A 21,419-nucleotide genomic window follows, 5' to 3' on the forward strand; every position below is an offset into this window, starting at 1 on the left:
ACAAGGTGGCAGTAAATGGTCTATTGCTTTGAACAAATGGAGCAAATAGATGACATATATTCTGAATATACAGATTTTTTACACTCAGCACTTCTTTTTTTCCTCAACAGTGAGTCTTTGCTCAGCAACAGCATTTGTTAAGTGTGGGCTTGCCAGAAAATGCATAGGACAGTTGTAGCTTCCCCAGAAACTCTTCCTAGCAAGTGTAGGCTTCCCAGAAAATCATTTTGGCACTGTTATCTTCAAAGAAACTCAATTTGCTGGACAATTGTGATGATACTCAAGGCAACTGTTAACTGGGGTCTCTCTTTTGGTAATTTTTTTTTAAAAAAGAAAAACCACAGAAAGTATGATGATAAAAACTATGCTGAAAGATTCATATAATATATCATAACTGCTGCCTCAAAATAAAAGCAATCCAAGGAGTTAGCTGAAGAAATCTTGGAGCCACTGGCAATAATATTTGCAAACTTACAGATGATAGGAGAGATCCTGGAAGATGGGAGAAGGGCTAACGTTGTACCCATCTTTTAAAAAAGGGGGAAAGGAGGAACTGGGGAACTCCTGAGCCTGACTTTGGTATCTGGGAAGCCACTAGAGCCATGTATAAAACATTCAATTTGTGAATACCAGGAGGATGAAGGGGTAATCACTAGCAGCCAGAATGGATTTACCAGGAACAAATCATGCCAAACCCGCTTCATTTCCTTCTTTGACAGGGTAACTGATTGGTGGGTAGGGGGAACGTGGTGGACATGATATACCTGGAGTTCAGCAAGGCTTTTGACAGAGTCCCACACAACATTCTGATAAGTAAGCTGGAGAAATGCGGGCTCGGCAGAACTACCATTAAGTGGATACGTAATTGGTTAAACGATCACAAACAAAGAGTAACTATTAACGGAATGATGTTGAATTGGAGAGAGGTCTCATGTGGGGTTCCAAAGAGATTTGTTCTGGGTCCAGTTTTGTTTAACATCTTTATTAATGACCTGGATATAGATATCAAAAGCATACTGATCAAGTTGCCAATACTTTTGAGTTGCCAATATTTTGGAGAATAGAGCTAAAATTCAGAGGGATCTTGATAAATTGGAGAACTGGGCTATAGACAACAAAATTAAGTTCAACAAAGACCAATGTAAGGTGGAACACTTAGGGAAGAAAAACCAAAGGCACAAATACAGAATGGGGGATAGCTGGCTTGGCAGCAGCACTGTTGAGAAGGATCTAAGAGTTGTGGTGGATCACAGCCTCAACACGAGCCAGCAATGCAATGCTGTTGCAAAAATAAATAAATTCAATTTTAGGTTACATTAACAGAGGCATAGCATGCAAGTCATGGGAGGTGATAGTACTGCTCTATTCAGCACTGGTTAGGCCTCAGTTGCACTACTGTGTCCAATATTGGTAACCAATGTATAGAAAGGTTGTGGAGAAACTGGAAAGCATCCAGAGGCAAGTGACAAAGATGATCAAAGGGATGGAATGCAAGCGATATGAGCAAGGGTTGAAGAAACTGGGTATGTTTACTTTGGGAAAGAGGAGATAAAGGAGGGATGTGATAGTGGTCTTCAACTACATGAAAGGCTGCACACAAAACCAACACTAGCAGGTTGTCTTCATCATAGTTTGAGAATACTTAAAGAAAGAAGAGGCAGTGGTTTGCCTATCATGTTTTATTTTAATTTTTGTATGTTTGGTGTCCAAGAGACCCCCAAAGACCTTGGAAAGTAGTACTTTCATTTTCCCCATTGACTGACATTGAGGGGTATAACTGACCCCATTCCCTTTTAGTAACTTTTTTTCCTACACCATAACCACAGCAGGTAGGATGATAAAACCAATGCGGAGAGATTGACCTCATACTAGTTTGTGAACAATCTATGAAGAGGCACAGGGTTGGCATGAAACTTCGTAATTCACATTTTTGTGCACATTGGAATAAAACAGACCCAAAACATAAAAACTTAAGATCAATCTTACAGTTGCTTTTGAGAAATCATGGAGAGCTGGGAAGAAATGGAAAGATACCATATATGTCAGGGATCGGCAACCTTTGGCATGCGGCCCACCAAGGTAAGCCCCCTGGCGGGCCAGGCTGGTTTGTTTACCTGCTGTGTCCGCAGGGTTGGCCTCTCATCCCTTGACCAGCACATCCCTCGGCCTGCACCACTTCCCGCAGCCCCCATTGGCTTGGAGTGGTGAACCATGGCCAGTGGGAGCTGCAGTAGGCCAAACCTGCAGGCACGGCAGGTAAATAAACCAGCCCGGTGCGCCAGGGGCTTAGCCTGGCAGGCTGTGTGCCAACAGTTGCCGATCCCTGATATATGTGATTGCAATCTTTGAAAACCAAATGAAGAATGAGCCTGACAGTTATTCGTAAATCCAACTTCAATCTCTTGTAAAATAATTCTACAAATATTTAGAGAAAAATGCCACAACTGCTAGAGAATAAGGAATCTTGATAAGACTAACTTGATTACCTGTGTATTGTGTGTGCACATGGATTTAAGATACAATTCTGCTTCATTTGAAATCATTGGAAGTTTTGATGTTGACTCCAAAGGGTGTATGGCTGGAATCCAAAGATGTAGATTGTGATAGATGTAATATATTTGGATTTTAGTGAAGTATTTGATAGTTGTATGAAATCCAATTCTCAAAATTGGCCAAATTGGATCTAAGCACTCTTGCAGGGACTGAGTTGTCTGAAAGTGTATAAGTGAAGGATAGCAATGAATGGCATTATATTGAATCTGGGGAAGGTGCCTATTCAGCTAATTGGGGATTAACATTAGGCCTAGGTTTAGTAAACATCTTTATTAATGGGCACATCATTACTGGAAATAAATTGAAACACTGGATGATGTTTGGACAACAAAAATAAAGATGATCAGTGAATTGGATGGAATGGCTTGTGAGTGCAAAATTAAGAGTTATAATAAGAATTCTAAGTGACAAGGGAAAGTGTTTATAAGAATAAGAGGTGACTTGATGGGTTCTTTCCTACTCCCATTGAATTGTCAAATCAAAAGCTTCTAGTGACATTAGTGGAAGTAGGCTGGAGCCCAATAAATCTACAAAATATTTGAAGTGTGTAAATATCAAGAGCGTGAAGGAATTATTCAGAGTCAAACAAGTAAGTATAATAAGACATAAATAAATGCAATTTAAGGTAACAAATTAAGAAACTCTTGGACAATGAGATCTTATTATGTTGCTTGCACTATTTGGAAACCAATTTGTGTAAACTTGACACCAGGTATGCTTTATATGATATGGGAGCAGAAAAAAAAAAAGACTCCAGTCACGTTGGTGTAAATCAGGAGTAATTCTATGAAAGCCACAGGAGTTATATTGGTGGAGAACCTGCATAAATCATAGGCGAATCAGACAGCGTATAATCCTTTCAGCTGAAAATGTGAATAGAGTGAACAATTGTTTTAGCTGAGTTTGTTAACTTGGAAAGTCTTGAAAAATCTTCAATGGGTGGCAAAGGAGACGTCTGTAGATTGGAATTTAAGCTAGAACAGGGTGGGGAAACGGTACTACAGAGAATGGGTTGTTCTGATGTCTTATTGTTGTCTAAGATAGAAATGTTTTATTGCCCATCATTTAATGAACATGAAAAAGAGAGCGTATTAAATTTAAAGTAAATTGAACAAATATGGTAAAATTCTGTGAATATCAGAAACTTTGCATTAAATTCTATTTGAATTTATAATAGTATTTATATGATTGTGACAGAAATGCTTGTCTAGCCATTATAGAGTTGGAGATGGTAATACATGCTAGCAGAAAAAGGAAGACCCATTAATTCAATCAATGCAGAAAGACAAACTACTGGTAGGTGTATGGGATGAGATATCTAATATAACAGTTTCCTGTACTCTCTCCTCATAATTGATCTGGCCAGAGTTCTGTCAGTGAAGCAGCTAATCCAAAAAGAGATATACAAGTAAGTGACCACACCCTTTGCGAAGAGAACTGTGTGTGTACATACATGTGCAGTAACTTTGCCCGAGATAAATGTGGTGTATATCTCTTTCTCTCTACCTCAGTGAGGACGTAGTCGAGGTAATTTTAAATCTAGGGTCCATGTATGTAGACACAGTCTCTAATTATTTTTTGAAAACCAGCTATAATACAGAATACAATAAACTCCCAGAAAGGGATTAATATGGAAAATATCCAGACTAATCATTTAGAATATATGTCTGGTGAAAGTTTCAAATGCAAATTGTTTGAGTCCATTTAGTTAGTAAATCAATATGCATCAGCTTGTTGAGGCTCGTTCACCTGCACATCCACCAATGTGATTTATGCCATCATGTGCCAGCAATGCCCCTCTGCCATGTACATTGGTCAAACTGGACAGTCTCTACGTAAAAGAATAAATGGACACAAATCAGATGTCAAGAATTATAACATTCATAAACCAGTCGGAGAACACTTCAATCTCTCTGGTCACGCAATCACAGACATGAAGGTCGCTATCTTAAAACAAAAAAACTTCAAATCCAGACTCCAGCGAGAAACTGCTGAATTGGAATTCATTTGCAAATTGGATACTATTAATTTAGGCTTAAATAGAGACTGGGAGTGGCTAAGTCATTATGCAAGGTAGCCTATTTCCTCTTGTTTTTTCCTCCCCCCCCCCCCAGATGTTCTGGTTTAACTTGGATTTAAACTTGGAGAGTGGTCAGTTTGGACGAGCTATTACCAGCAGGAGAGTGAGTCTGTGTGTGTATGGGGGTGGGTTTTTGGAGGGGGGTGAGGGAGTGAGAGAACCTGGATTTGTGCAGGAAATGGCCTAACTTCATTATCATGCACATTGTGTAAAGAGTTGTCACTTTGGATGGGCTATCACCAGCAGGAGAGTGAATTTGTGTGGGGGGGTGGAGGGTGAGAAAACCTGGATTTGTGCTGGAAATGGCCTAACCTGACGATTACTTTAGATAAGCTATTACCAGCAGGACAGTGGGGTGGGAGGAGGTATTGTTTCATATTCTCTGTGTATATATAAAGTCTGCTGCAGTTTCCACGGTATGTATCTGATGAAGTGAGCTGTAGCTCACGAAAGCTCATGCTCAAATAAATTGGTTAGTCTCTAAGGTGCCACAAGTACTCCTTTTCTTTTTGCGAATACAGACTAACACGGCTGTTACTCTGAAACCTTTTTAAATCCTGTTTCTCACAGACTTATCCAGAATCCATATTTGAAATTGCCACCTTCCTTTGCTGTATGCATACCTCTTCTACATTCAGAGAAGTGGGAGAGAGGGGCAACTTTGGCCACCATAACAGAACTCAACTTTGCCAAGTAAAGCAAAACCCAACCTTGTTATCTCTTTGTAAGGAGATCAGGTAATCTATCTCCCCCCACCCCCACCCCGTTCTTCAGGCGTTATGGAGTGCACCCAGTCACAGGGGCAATACATGGTCTGTGATGAGTACAGTGTTGGTACTCATCACATTTACTTGCTTAAACACTCAGAGGAAAGACTGTCAGTTGCTGCCTGGGAAATAGAGGAGAGGGAATGCCATCGAAGGAAGGGTTCTACCTATAGGGGTTATAAATAAGGTTGGAGCTCAAGTCAGTGAAATTATTCTTTTTTAAAACAGTTTATTTTATTGTTATAAAAGAACAAGTGAAACACCATGCAGCCATTATTTCTCCTGATTCAAAGTTTACATCACAATTTTAAATTCAGGAAAACCAATGTCTCAGTTACACGGAGGCCATCAATATCTGACTCCTGGCTGCATGGGATTTACAAGCTATAAGCATAGGAAAAATGGGGCAGCAATTTTGTTTTATTTCCAAGACAGTATCCTAGCAGAGATCAACGTTACTTCTACCTCCCAGGCAAAAATTTCTCAAAGTCAGTAAACATGGAAAACTGCTTTTTTTCCCCCCTTTCGCATCCACCATTCTCCAGGAAGTTCATAATTTGTATAACTCTTGTTTCATATGGGTTCTTTTCATTGATCATTTTCTTTAATTTATAAATGCATTTGATAAAGGAAGAGTTTTTTTTGTTTGTATCATTCAAAAATTTAAAAAAGGTTGCTCGGTTTGAGAAAGTTTGACAGACATTGCCACAGATCACTGCGGAAATCACATCTCAGTCCCAGGATTGATATAACAAGAGATTAAGAATGAGTTTCTCAAAAAGGGTGTTCAGTGTGTTAATGCTTGCTGTGAATAAATAATAGAAATCAAAATGTGGAGGTTTGAAAGAAACCATCAGCAATAAGCAATATCACTAGTGGCAATCTGCTGCTATAGAATGTACGTTAGATTAATAAAACAAATGGGTGGGATGATTTGGATGATTACATCTACTGATAACACTGCCTGAATCTTAAAATTTCTCTAAAACCAATCATAATATGTGTGCCAAGGTAAAAAAAAAATCAATTCATTATAGTTTTAGGGTCATGTTCATTAAAGATTTATGACAATTCTGGCTTGATTTCCTTGGCTTTTCAGGGCCTAAGAATAACATATGAAATCAGTATTCATCTGCACCAGAACATATTGCAGGCTCATCTTCTTATAATTGGTACAATGTGAAAATGGATTGGTGCTGGGGCATAGAAATGATGCTGAGGTTGAATGAATGCAAAAAGAATACTGATTCTGCCTCAGGGTAGGACAGTCACAGGGAGTGAGTTTAAGATACCCTCTTGGGAGCCAAGGCCCTACGGCTGTAAATGCTGCTTGCTTGGCTGTTGGAGAAGAGAAAGTGCTGTTTTTTGCTGTTTAATGTCACTGCTGATGATCTCCAGAAGGAGCTGTGTTTCTATACAGAATGTGCAACTAGTTTCTTTCAGTCTGAATTACTTTCTGTAAACTAAGGAGAACAGCAAGAAGAGTTAAAAGCAAAATCTCCATTAGAAAGCCCAGTGTGTGTATTTCCTCTGTACTGTCTCCAGCAACTTTGGCAACAAAATGGCTGCTGTCTTTCCCCCACAGGAATTGTTCACAGAAAGCTCTATAGCTATTGTACATTCAGCACACCATATGGATCTTACAATGTATACATAATTAGTCAGGCCTTCTGGTGCCCAAGAGATCAGAGATGCTATCTTCTTACAGATTTGCATGAGAAAAAGGGAATATTCCAGTGCCGCATTAACACTTTATCCTTGACACATTTGTGTGCAGAGTCTCTATTTTAATCATTGAGAAGAAAAAAATTGTGTCAGAAGATTGGAGGGTCAGAAGACTGCCTATCAGCTGTTTAAAATTTGAAAAGAGTCTTATGGGAAATGAGACCACAGAATCCATGTATTCCCAAGTGCTCCTTCTTCCTAGGTGTCTCTTGTGACTGTTTCAGGTGTCCCTAAGGCCAATTTTGAGGATGGTACATGTATTAACAAATGTTACATTATGTAACAGAAATCACAATGAAACTCATATAGGCATGTAGGAAAATGAATCAATATAGAAGGAAAGAACAGATTGTTTTTGATCTTGAAGATATTTGGAAGGTTTTGAGGGGAAATCTTGTTTTACAAAAATCCTCCTTATAAAAATTATAACGTACTCAGGAAAATAAAAGTGTTCTGTAATATTTTTAAAAGATGTATTATTTAAGTTAGCAAGCAAAATATCCCCATAGATAAGGAGTGAAATTCTCCTCTGTGCTGTGGGCTGAAAGAGTGCATAAAATCCGGGCTAACCCTGTGTACTCGAGTGAATTTCATCCATAATGAGTACATGTGGATTGTGGTTATTACAGAAAATGAAAGGGACATTACATTTTCCAGTGAGAACTAAGATTAGCATCAGCTGAGGCAAGAAACATACAATAATATTATCAGTAAAGTTCAATGGACTCAAACACTGAGGTCTAGATGCATGAGTTAGATTGTGTATATGAAATGAGTGTTGCCTGAAATTGTAAAGCTTGTTGTCATCATTTACTTCTGTGTGCAAAAACCAAACAAACAGCCCTGCCCCCGCCCCCACCCAAAAAAAATCTGCTTTTTGAGCCAGGTACTCAATGAGGAAATGGGAGATTCACAAGGCTGAATACCTCTGAAAAGCTCCTTTCTAATCAAGTAAAAGAGAGGGAGATTCATTTTATTACCTTGATCAGCATTGTCAGATGCCTCTCAAAAGGTGACGGACATGTTGAGTTGTCTTGGGAAACCCCAACATCAAATTACTTTATTTAAATATTTTTCAGAACTTATGTACTCTTTCTCCTGCGTCTGTTACAATGAGGTTTTAAATTGTTTGGTATTTTCAGGCACTACTATAAGACAAATAATAAACAGAGAATCAAATGATCTCTTGGGGGAAACTCCCTTGAAGTCAATTGAACTGTGCTCATTTACATGCACCAAACAATTAGACAAAATATGAGGAAGTCTCGTGGATTATTTTTGATTGGAGAAGTAATTGATGGTGGAATCAGGAATTTCTTTCGTGCAATCCTGTTGATTTATAATGAATGTACAAAGTCCTGTTTCCCTGAACAGAGTAGGATAAAACAACAGAAGACCCTCTCTTTTCTCACAGTTCCGACCCCTTTATAGTCACTACCGAGCTCAAAAACTCTCTCTACAAAAAACACACCCCTAACCAACAAAAGTTTCACTGACAAAAGCGTTGGTGTGGACAGCGCTATGTTGGTGGGAGTGCATCACCACTCATTGGGGGTGGTTTAATTATGCCAGCAGGAGAGCTCTCTTCCACCAGCATAGAGCACCTACACAGGAAACCTTACAGCAGCCTGGCTGTATCATAATCATAGAATATCAGGGTTGGAAGGGACCTCAGGAGGTCACCTAGTCCAACCCCCTGCTCAAAGCAGGACCAATCCCCAACTAAATCATCCCAGACAGGGCTTTGTCAAGCCTGACCTTAAAAACTTCTAAGGGAGGAGATTCCACCACTTCCCTAGTAACGCATTTCAGTGTTTTACCTCCCTCCTAGTGAAAAAGTTTTTCCTAATATCCAACCTAAACCTCCCCCACTGCAACTTGAGACCATTACTCCTTGTTGTGTCATCTGCTACCACTGAGAACAGTCTAGAGCCATCCTCTTTGGAACCCCCTTTCAGGTAGTTGAAAGCACCTATCAAATCCCCCCTCATTCTTCTCTTCTGCAGACTAAACAATCCCAGTTCCCTCAGGCTCTCCTCATAAGTCATGTGTTCCAATCCCCTAATCATTTTTGTTGCCCTCTGCTGGATGTTTTCCAATTTTTCCACATCCTTCTTGTTGTGTGGGGCCCAAAACTGGACACAGTACTCCACATGAGGCCTCACCAATGTTGAATAAAGGGGAACGATCAAGTCCCTCGATCTGCTGGCAATGCCCCTACTTATACATCCCAAAAATGCCATTGGTCTTCTTGGCAACAACAGCACACTGTTGACTCATATCCAACTTCTCATCCACTGTAACTTGTAGGTCCTTTTCCGCAGAACTGCTGCCTAGCCATTCGGTCCCTAGTCTGTAGCGGTGCATGGGATTCTTCTGTTCTAAGTGCAGGACTCTGCACTTGTCCTTATTGAACCTCATCAGATTTCTTTTGGCCCAATCCTCTCATTTGTCTAGGTCCCTCTGTATCCATCCCTACCCTCCAGCGTATCTACCTCTCCTCCCAGGTTAGTGTCATCTGCAAACTTGCTGAGGATGAAATCCACACCATCCTCCAGATCATTAATGAAGATATTGAACAAAACCGGCCCCAGGACCAACCCTTGGGGCACTCCACTTGATACCGGCTGCCAACTAGACATGGAGCCATTGATCACTACCCGTTGAGCCCAGCAATCTAGCCAACTTTCTATCCACCTTATAGTCCATTCATCCAGTCCATAATTCTTTAACTTGCTGACAAGAATACTGTGGGAGACCGTGTCAAAAGCTTTACTAAAGTCAAGGAACAACACGTCCACTGCTTTCCCCTCATCCACAGAGCCAGTTATCTCATCATAGAAGGCAACTAGATTAGTCAGGCATGACTTGCCCTTGGTGAATCCATGCTGACTATTCCTGATCACTTTCCTCTCCTCTAAGTGCTTCAGAATTGATCCCTTGAGGACCTGCTCCATGATTTTTCCAGGGACTGAGGTGAGGCTGACTGGCCTGTAGTTTCCCGGATCCTCCTTCTTCCCTTTTTTAAAGATGGGCACTACATTCGCCTTTTTCCAGTCGTCCAGGACCTCCCCCGATCACCATGAGTTTTCAGAGATAATGGCCAGTGGCTCTGCAAACACATCCGCCAATTCCTTTAGCACTCTGGGATGCAGCGCATCTGGCCCCATGGACTTGTGCTAGTCCAGCTTTTCTATATAGTCCCAAACCACTTCTTTCTCCACAGAGGGCTGGTCACCTCCTCCTTAGGATGTGCTGCCCAGTGCAGCAGTCTGGCAGCTGACCTTGTTCGTGAAGACAGAGGCAAAAAAAGCATTGAGTACATTAGCTTTTTCCACATCCTCTGTCACTAGGTTGCCTCCCTCATTCAGTAAGGGGCCCACACTTTCCTTGACTTTCTTCCTGTTGCCGCTGAAAGGTTCATAAGTACACATAGCCTGGCACACAGATCTCTACTAACACAATACCCAACAAAACCCCTTTGCCCACATGACTCTGTTGCAGGTGCCTTTGTTTTGAGTGGTGGTCATATTGTTTCAGCTACCTAGTACCATCAAGGAGTTTAATGACTCCTTACAACTACCTTAAATGAAGGGCGGCAGTTATGCCCACCATCTTCAGTATGGTTTCACCCAGTTAAAACAATGGTCTTCAGTCCTATCACATACCTTTAAAGAATTCTACACGGGATCGTCTGACAAAAATTGGTGGCTCATATTACAGCTGGGAACACCACCTATAGTTAAGGTTGCCTAACACTTTACATTATAAGACCCTGTTTTCAGTTCCTTTTAACTGTGCCAAACTTTAAATCTTTCAGGTTGAAATTTTCCATGACAGGTGTCTGTCTCAAACTGATTTTTTTTTTTTTTTCAGTTTCAACTACAGTTCTTCAGCCATTTCCAAGAATGAGATTAGGAGAAAATACATTATTTCACCCACGGTGAAAAAAACTCACAACCTTATAATCTTGTAATTGAAAAGCTCCAGCACCTCCATTCTTTAAGGAAGAGGGAGGGCAGGGGGTCACATTGATGTCAGGGAGGGGCCTTTTGCTGTTCCCATGAAAATCCACCCAAATTCGTCTGTTATAAACTAAATGAAAAATCTCAGTTCACACAAGTTTAGTAGAGACTTGTTAATTTGGTGGCTAAATTCTCCAAAGATACCATCTACACTGAGCACGACCCAGGGGCTGAGCAGGACTTTCTTACAAAGGATAAGGCATCAGAACCGAGAACAGGAAGACTGTCTCTCCTGTGCTTTCAGTGCTCCCCTTGCTGGGATCCAGCCAGTATGAAGGAGAAGGAGGAAACAGCCTGACTGGAATGCAAAGAGTGAGGAGTGTGTGTATGGGGGGAGCTGGGGGAGAAATAGGCACAGAAAGGGAGGGGGCACAGAGCCAGTCTAGGGGGAGTGGATAGAAACAGAATGGGAGTGGGGCCAGAGCTAAGAAATGTGGGGGCAGGGAGCAGTGTAGGAAGGTATGGATAGAAGCAGGAGGTGGAAGTGAGCAGAAGTCATGGGAAAAGGCTATGGATAGGAGATGATAATAATAGAAATTGTGTGTTCGTATGTGTAATGTATTTTAATAATATAGTGCACTGTGTAATATCTAAATTACATCTATGGAAAACTGGATAGACTTGTTGGGACAAAAAAATGATCTCAGCATTTACATAAAATCCTAATCAAATCTTGATTCTCTTTCTAATATGGTTGGTTGACTATATATGTATCTATATATTTCTTTTCAAGTAACTTTTAACGTCCTGCTTTAGGGCCTGTTCATCTCATCCTTAGGTAATATTCCCAGTAGCTTTAATAGGATTTCCATCATGAGGATCGGTTAGGTTGGCATAGTGCACCCATACAGTATATGAGAGTCAGAAATCTGTGTGCCACTTATTCCTGCATAACTAGGGCCCTACCAAATTCGTGGCCATGAACAATGCGTCACGGACCGTGAAATCATGGCCCAAAATCAGCAGCCGCCTCTCTCTGGCCACCCAGTTCCGAAGGCAGCAGCGCAGAAGTAAGGGTGGCATGGTATGGTATTGTCGTCCTTAGTTCTGCACTGTTGCTGGCGGGGTGCTGCCTTCAGAACGGGGCGCCTGGCAGACAGCTGCTGCTTCTCTGGCCACCTAGCTCTGAAGACAGTGCAGAAATAAGGGTGTCAATACTGCGATCCCCTTAAAATAACCTTGTGACCCCCCCTACAACTCTCTTTTGGGTCAGGACCTCCAATTTGAGAAACGCTGGTCTCCCCCGTGAAATCAGTATAGTATAGGGTAAAAGCGCACAAAAGATCAGATTTCATGGTGGGAGACCAGAGCAATCACCAGAGAATATCTAACTGAATTACATTGGGATGTTTATTCTTCTTTACAGTGAGGTAAATCCTATTTCCTTTACAAAAAATGTAGAGGCTTGTCAGTTGCTTTTGTGTGTTGTGGATTGTAACAGCTGATCCTATTTTAGGACAAAAAATATTGACCCAAACTACATGAGAGTTCACATCCACTGCCCTTGCAGTCTTTGTGATGTGAGATCTCTGTAGTACTGCTGACTCTACAGAGCAATAATGAAGAAAAAGAAAGCAAGCTAGATGGATAAAAACTTGAAGTGATTATTTTCTTTAATCTCATTTTTGTACGTGAATCATTCATATATTTATGAATGTGATCTGCTTAAAGTGTATTTTTGTACTGGGTTTATGTCTGCAACAAATATATACGTTGTTAGTGGAGTAATCTCTGTAGTTGGTTTCTGCTGAAAAAGCAATAATGGTCATTGTCATTATCTCTGCAGAGATTTCAACTCACTGTGTGGTCACAAGAATTACAGATGTTTCAAAGTGTTTCTGTATTTTGACTCACTGGCAGGAAGGATAATCCTGTTTTTGAAGCTTTTTTGTTCTTCAACAAAAAAAAATCTTTAGTTCAACAAAAAACCCTTCAGAAACAGACTCCAACGAGAAACTGCAGAACTGGAATTAATTTGCAAACTGGACACCATCAAATTAGGCCTGAATAAATACTGGGAGTGGATGGGTCACTACAAAAACTAATTTCCCCCTGCTGATACTCACACCTTCTTGTCAACTGTTTGAAAGGGGCCACCTTGATTACATTGGCCTCATTAGCACTACAGAAGTGATTTCCACCCCTTCTTGTCAACTGTTGTGAATAGCCCACTTCCACCTTAATTGAATTGGCTCATTAGTACTGACCCCCCACTTGGTAAGGTAACTCCCATCTTTTCATATGCTGTATATTTATACCTCCCTACTGTATTTTCTACTCCATGCATCTGATGAAGTGGGTTTTAGCCCACGAAAGCTTATGCCCAAATAAATGTGTTAGTCTCTAAGGTGCCACAAGGACACCTCATTGTTTTTACACACAAATGAGTTACAGTTGTAGATTTTAAAAGGTAATAAAAGTTTCTATAATAAGCAGCTTTGCATATTCTTTGAGGCTGACCCATGCCAACAGCATGAGGATCTCTTGCTTATGTTTCGGAATCTTTGCCCCTCAGAGTCCAGACAGCATAAAGAGACCAAGTTTCTCCTTGTCAAGGATTTTTATCCCCCCTCAACCCAGAATCCAAGCTGATGGGATGAGTTCATGCACAGGCCTCCCTTTCCAGGGTGGAGTTAGGAGTGCAGTCAACAAGGTCTCTGTCCTTTGGTGCTACACAATGCCTCATTTGTCTTCAATGGACCATCTTGTGTGCTGGATGAGCACTTTACCTTAATTACAGCTTCTTTTTCCTGTTGGGTGAATTACACAGTAACAAAGGTTTACAATTAAAACACTCAGTATAACTTTATACCACATATACAGATATTATAAGTAATATTAATACATGCAGCATCCTACAAGCATTCCATAAAGTCTAAACACACTCTTATAACACTAAAATCTATTTTAAGTATACTAACCCACAGGTAATCCAGACCAGTTTCCAGCTATGCATTTGCAGTGTTCGGCCCTGGGGCCTTGGCATGACCTGGCACCTGGTCTGCCAGAGTCACAATGTGATTTCCAAAAAGTGTTCAGCATTGGCCTAGATCTGCTCTCTTTGAAGTCAGTGCTGAAATTCCCCTTGACATCAGTGAGAGCAGAGTTAGGCCAACACTGAGCACTTTTGGGAAAATCCCACTTTTAAGGACTATTATACGTCACTTTCCTCATTTGCAAATGAGGATTATACTTATATTGGAAGGCTGTAGCCAGTCTTAGTTCATTTTTGTAAAGTTCCTTGGATAGAAATTGCAACATAAAGACAACTATTAGGTGCCTGAAGAGGCGAAGTAAGAAACTATGTAGTGCATAGGAGCGGGGCAGGTGCCAGGAAGTTTTGGTGGTCTAACTATTACAAGGCTTCTGAACAAGCTATTCAAAGTGTGTGTGTGTGTGTGTGTGTGTGTGTGTTGTGGAGTCTAGGACTCTGGCAGCTATAATATAAGGGGAACAGTATGTCCCCATCCCCCTTTGAGGGCATTCTGTGATGTTCATTAGTACTGATAGGGACAAAAAGTCCAGCTTTTGAGCTTTAGCCCATAATGGGATGTGTTGTGTGGGGGCGGGCGAATGATCTTTAATCACTGGGCTCCTATAAATGAGAGGAGGAAGAAATAATTTGTGGGGGGTTTTCATAGATTCATAGATACTAAGGTCAGAAGGGACCATTATGATCATCTAGTCTGACCTGCACAACGCAGGCCACAGAATTTTACCCACCCACTCCTGCGAAAAACCTCTCACCTATGTCTGAGCTATTGAAGTCCTCAAATCATGGTTTAAAGACTTCAAGGAGCAGAGAATCCTCCACCAAGTGACCTGTGCCCCATGCTACAGAGGAAGGCGAAAAACCTCCAGGGTCTCTTCCAATCTGCCCTGGAGGAAAATTCCTTCCTGACCCCAAATATGGTGATCAGCTAAACCCTAAGCACATGGGCAAGATTCACCAGCCAGATACCCAGGAAAGAGTTTTCTGTAGTAACTCAGATCCCACCCCATCTAACATCCCATCACAGGCCATTGGGCCTATTTACAATGAATATTTAAAGATCAATTAATTACCAAAATCATGTTATCCCATCATACCATCTCCTCCATAAACTTATTGAGTTTAATCTTAAAGCCAGATAGGTCTTTTTCCCCCACTGCTTCCCTTGGAAGGCTATTCCAAAACTTCACTCCTCTGATGGTTAGAAACCTTTGTTTAATTTCAAGTCTAAACTTCCCAATGACCAGTTTATATCCATTTGTTCTTGTGTCCACACTGGTACTGAGCTTAAATAATTCCTCTCCCTCTCCGGTATTTATCCCTCTGATATATTTATACAGAGCAATCATATCTCCCCTCAACCTTCTTTTAGTGAGGCTAAACAAGTCAAGCTCCTTGAGTCTCCTTTCATAAGACAGGTTTTCCATTTCTCAGATCATCCTAGTAGCCCTTCTCTGTACCTGTTCCAGTTTGAATTCATCCTTCTTAAACATGGGAGACTAGAACTGCACACAGTATTCCAGGTGAGGTCTCACCAGTGCCTTGTATAACGGTACTAAAACCTCCTTATCTCCACTGGAAATACCTCGCCTGATGCATTCCAAGACCGCATTAGCTTTTCTCACGGCCATATCACATTGGCGGCTCATAGTCATCCTATGATCAACCAATACTCCAAGGTCCTTCTCCTCCTCCGTTACTTCTAATTGATGCGTCCCCAGCTTATGACTAAAATTCTTGTTATTAATTCCTAAATGCATAACCTTACACTTCTCACTATTAAATTTCATCTTATTACTATTACTCCAGTTTACAAGGTCATCCAAATCTTCCTCTATGATTTCCCGGTCCTTCTCTAAATTGGCAATACCTCCCAGCTTTGTATCATCCACAAACTTTATTAGCACACTCCCACTTTTTGTGCCGAGGTCAGTAATAAAAAGATTAAATAAGATTGGTCCCAAAACTGATCCCTGAGGAACTCCACTGGTAACCTCCCTCCAGCTTGCCAGTTCACCTTTCAGTAGGACCCGCTGTAGTCTCCCTGTAAACTAATTCCTTATCCACCTTTCAATTTTCATATTGATCCCCATCTTTTCCAATTTAACTAATAATTCCCTTCATTCTTCTGCTTTTGCCAAGTTTATGGCAAGTATAAATATGCTTCCTTTATATTCTCCATTTCGCTTGGCAATTGTAACACAGTCCATTTAATTCACATTACTCAGTGTTCTGCTTCCCAGTTCAGTGGCAGTGCCAAGAACAACAGTAGAGTCTAAGAGTATTTAGCTACAAAATTGTGTTTGCCAGAAAGCAAAGCCCTTTTGCAATTAACTAAATTAAATGAAGCAAAAACAAATAAAATAGCAAATGAGGAGGTATGATGGTTTTATTCTTCAGGTTTGAATTTATAGGAGGGTTTAGATTGTCTGTTGATTTTCAAAGCCTGAAATGAAATACGGAGTAGAATTTGTTGTTGTAACTGTCATTTTTTGATTCTTCCAAAATAGATGTATCATTATAGGTGGAGCATGTAGCTGCTCCTATATTTAAAGTTGCCTATCCTTTCCCATTATAAATCCCTGTTTTCATTATAACGTTATTAAACTTATAACTGTTTTAGCTGAAATTTTCTGTTTGGTGTTTGACTCCGATAGATTTTTTTTCTGGAAAATTTAATCAAGAATAGCTCAGCCATTTCAGAAAACAAAGCTAGTAAAAATTGCCAGTGTTTAAAAAAAATCTACTGAACAAACAAAAAAACACATCTGACCATTTTTGAAAAACTCTAGTGCTTCTGTGATTTGTAGCAGGAAGTTCAAATTACATAGCAGGAGAGCCAAGGCCTAAGTGTTCCATGGAATACCACCAAGATCTGGCTAAGTTAGAAACCTCTAGTCAAGGCTGATTCCCCACTCTGACACTTTGAGTGCAGAAGGTGGGGCCTGCAAGGATTCTAAAAATTAATACTGGCCATTCCAAGCTGGTATTAAACTCTCAAGGTCACAGTTTCTCTTTGACCTTGGATGGGTAGATGCTGCCACCACCCAAGTGCAAAAACAAACAAACAAAAACCTTTTAGGAACCGAGGAAGGAGCACTTTTTCTTCCCTCAAGCCCTTTCACCCACCGCTCGCCTTCAGGAAGAGCTGAGGAAGAAAAGAAAGGAAATTAGCTGTTGTCCCAGCTAATTAAACAACATATGCACAAACCAATTAGGACACCAAAAATCCAATCCTGTTCTTAAAAAGGTAAATTTTATTAAAAACAAAAAGAAAGAAAATACTTAGGTTTTTGCTAGATTTTAAAAACCCACTTACAAAAATTAAACATCAAGAATAACCTTCTTGAGGTCCAGCTTAAAGGTTACAAGTAAAACAAAACCATTTTGGGTTAGCAGAGAAGAGTCCACAAGCCAATAAGAAATAAACAGAGATAAACCTAGTCATGTCTTTCTAGACATTTTCTGATCTACTTACATATCTGGGGTTCAAATGAGGAGTTTTAGGTATGATCTGATGATTTCCATCCCTGACAAAAAGCTTTTTGCAGAATAGTCTCAGCTCTGTCTCTGCTCTGTCCTCTCTCTCCGGAGAACAGCAACTGCCAGACAAAGGGAAAGTTTTTTTCACAATTTTAAAAAGTTCTAGCCCTCCCATTGGCTCTTTTGGTCAGGTGCCCACTCCCTTCCTTTTACCTGTGGACTTGTTAACGCTTTTCAGGTAAAGCAAGTAGAGAACAAGTACCAAGAGGGATTCTATAGCTAACTGGCTGGCTGTCCACAAAAGGGAGCTACCCCGCACTCTCATTTATCACACCTCTAAAAAATACCATTTGCTCATATGCTGTAGAACAGATTAATCACTGACCTGCTAGTTTTGTGAATGCTCCAATGCACTCTGCATGCTCCCAGGTCTTGCTTGCCTGTCCATATCAGCATCTCTTGCATAGTGGGAAGTACACTGAACTGGAGGCCAAGAGACCATGAGTTCACATCTTGCTTCTGTGACAGATGGCAACTTCCTGCAATATATTTGGGAGATCTCACTGTGTTAAGTTTATGTATCATTGTGCTCCAGGCATTGTATGCATTTCCATGGGGAAGGGTGACTGTAGCTTTCTAGGAACTAGGAACAGTGGAGGCTGATTAGGCAAATTGACTGAGGTTATAACACCTCCAAGGAGGTACCACCACTTGCAGAGGGTCAAATATACTGGTTCAAATTGGAGTCTCCAGAGACTACTGACAAATAAAGGACTTTCAGATAAATAGCCTGACTTTAAACTGACTTAGAGCCTTCTTTCTGATACAGCAAATGGACAGAACCTTCTGCTCAAGGGTGGGGGAAAGGGAAGATGGGATGCATCACTTGATGATTACTTGTTCTGTTCATTTCCTCTGGGGCACCTGGCATTGGCCACTGTCGGAAGACAGGATACTGGGCTAGATGGACCTTTGGTCTGACCCAGTATGGCCATTCTTATGTGGCAACCTTTGGCAGGTATCAGTCCTTCCAACCCTTTCCTAAAGTCCTAGGTTGGAGTTAGGGTGGCCTCTGTTAAGTTCTTTAGCATGTGCATAGGTTATTTTATTTTTAATGTCTTTTCTTTGCATTACCTTCACCTTAAGAATAAATGTGCTTGCTTAGAAAGAGCTGTGTGATAACTCATAACTGCTGGCAATTACATTATTCATAGCCTTCAGAGACTTAGCAGTGCACAGACCTTGGCCTGGTTAGGGAGTCTGGCTTGCTGAGAATAACACAGTGTATGCAGGGAACTGTGCAGCCTGGAAAAACTAAAGTCAGGAGGGAGAGAGATGCAAGTCTCCACCCAAAAGAGATGACTGTGACAGAGGATGTGGAAAAAGATAATGTACTCAATGCTTTTTTTGCCTCTGTCTTCACTAACAAGGTCAGCTCCCAGACTGCTGCGCTGGGCATCACAACATGGGGAATAGATGGCCAGCCCTCTGTGGAGAAAGAGGTGGTTAGGGACTATTTAGAAAAGCTGGACGTACACAAGTCCATGGGGCCGGACGAGTTGCATCCGAGAGTGCTAAAGGAACTGGCGGCTGTGATTGCAGAGCCATTGGCCATTATCTTTGAAAACTCGTGGCGAACGGGGGAAGTCCCGGATGACTGGAAAAAGGCTAATGTAGTGCCAATCTTTAAGAAAGGGAAAAAGGAGGATCCTGGGAACTACAGGCCAGTCAGCCTCACTTCAGTCCCCGGAAAAATCATGGAGCAGGTCCTCAAAGAATCAATCCTGAAGCACTTACATGAGAGGAAAGTGATCAGGAACAGTCAGCATGGATTCACCAAGGGAAGGTCATGCCTGACTAATCTAATCGCCTTCTATGATGAGATTACTGGTTCTGTGGATGAAGGGAAAGCAGTGGATGTATTGTTTCTTGACTTTAGCAAAGCTTTTGACACGGTCTCCCACAGTATTCTTGTCAGCAAGTTAAAGAAGTACGGGCTGGATGAATGCACTATAAGGTGGATAGAAAGTTGGCTAGATTGTCGGGCTCAACGGGTAGTGATCAATGGCTCCATGTCTAGTTGGCAGCTGGTGTCAAGTGGAGTGCCCCAGGGGTCGGTCCTGGGGCCGGTTTTGTTCAATATCTTCATAAATGATCTGGAGGATGGTGTGGATTGCACTCTCAGCAAATTTGCGGATGATACTAAACTGGGAGGAGTGGTAGATACGCTGGAGGGCAGGGATAGGATACAGAGGGACCTAGACAAATTGGAGGATTGGGCCAAAAGAAATCTGATGAGGTTCAATAAGGATAAGTGCAGAGTCCTGCACTTAGGACGGAAGAACCCAATGCACAGTTACAGACTAGGGACCGAATGGCTAGGCAGCAGTTCTGCGGAAAATGACCTACAGGTGACAGTGGACGAGAAGCTGGATATGAGTCAGCAGTGTGCCCTTGTTGCCAAGAAGGCCAATGGCATTTTGGGATGTATAAGTAGGGGCATAGCGAGCAGATCGAGGGACGTGATCATCCCCCTCTATTCAACATTGGTGAGGCCTCATCTGGAGTACTGTGTCCAGTTTTGGGCCCCACACTACAAGAAGGATGTGGATAAATTGGAGAGAGTCCAGCGAAGGGCAACAAAAATGATTAGGGGTCTGGAACACATGACTTACGAGGAGAGGCTGAGGGAACTGGGATTGTTTAGTCTGCGGAAGAGAAGAATGAGAGGGGATTTGATAGCTGCTTTCAACTACCTGAGAGGTGGTTCCAGAGAGGATGGTTCTAGACTATTCTCAGTGGTGGAAGAGGACAGGACAAGGAGTAATGGTCTCAAGTTGCAATGGGGGAGGTTTAGGTTGGATATTAGGAAAAACTTTTTCACTAGGAGCGTGGTGAAACACTGGAATGCGTTGCCTAGGGAGGTGGTGGAATCTCCTTCCTTAGAAGTTTTTAAGGTCATGCTTGACAAAGCCCTGTCTGGAATGATTTAATTGGGGATTGGTCCTGCTTTTGAGCAGGGGGTTGGACTAGATGACCTCCTGAGGTCCCTTCCAACCCTGATATTCTATGATTCTATGACTGCTGGGGAGCTGGGAGCCTAGAGTGGGTGCCCTTACTGGACCACAGAGAGTTCACTGTGGAACCTGTGACAGCCTCTTTTAGTGACTGCTTTTAATATTTCTGTGCATTTCACAACTCTTATATTGAGTGAAGCTTAAGCTCCCGTGCAGATCAAAAAAGGGAGACGGTTTGCAACTCCTCTGTTCAGGGGCTGAGAGCCATAAGAGCTGTCTTAACTTGTGCGCTCGTCTACTATGGGCCATTGCAATGGCACAGAATTGCTGAAGCCCCATCATACCCCTAACCCATCATATAACTTCTCTTGGGCCATGGCCTCGTGATGAGAATGTGGAACCAGCTGTGCTTCTATAGAGGGCCTCTGTGCTGAGGGTATTTCTCAGGGGTGAGGTCATTGTGGGCTTCTTCTGCCAGTTAGCCAGCACAAGTGGGTTGCAGTGCAGGGGTGAATTCCCCTGATAATGTCTGGCCTTTTCATCATTCAGTCCTGCCCTGGCATGAACATTAATAGAGTGAGTTAGTCAATTCCTGAATTCCAAGTGTAAAGGTTATAAAAGCCATAGAGACCAAGGAAAAAGAATAAAGAATTATCAATCCTGACTGAGCACCAATATGCAGGGCTATCTTCTGCTCTGAGTTAAATGCCTGGGTTCATTTCAAAGGAATTTGTTATATGTAACCTTGAGCAGAATACCCAAATATCTTTTCAGGAA

General features: G+C 41.6%; 1 protein-coding gene across 1 annotated transcript in view; it reads left to right on the plus strand.

The window, feature by feature from the left end:
* MYO16 (myosin XVI) overlaps positions 1 to 21,419 on the plus strand; it is a 474,546-nt gene that overhangs the window by 19,753 nt on the left and 433,374 nt on the right. The gene's annotated exons all lie outside the window — the stretch shown is intronic.

Source organism: Eretmochelys imbricata, chromosome 1 (genome assembly GCF_965152235.1).
Source record: "Eretmochelys imbricata isolate rEreImb1 chromosome 1, rEreImb1.hap1, whole genome shotgun sequence".
Classification (NCBI taxonomy): Eukaryota; Metazoa; Chordata; order Testudines; family Cheloniidae; genus Eretmochelys; species Eretmochelys imbricata.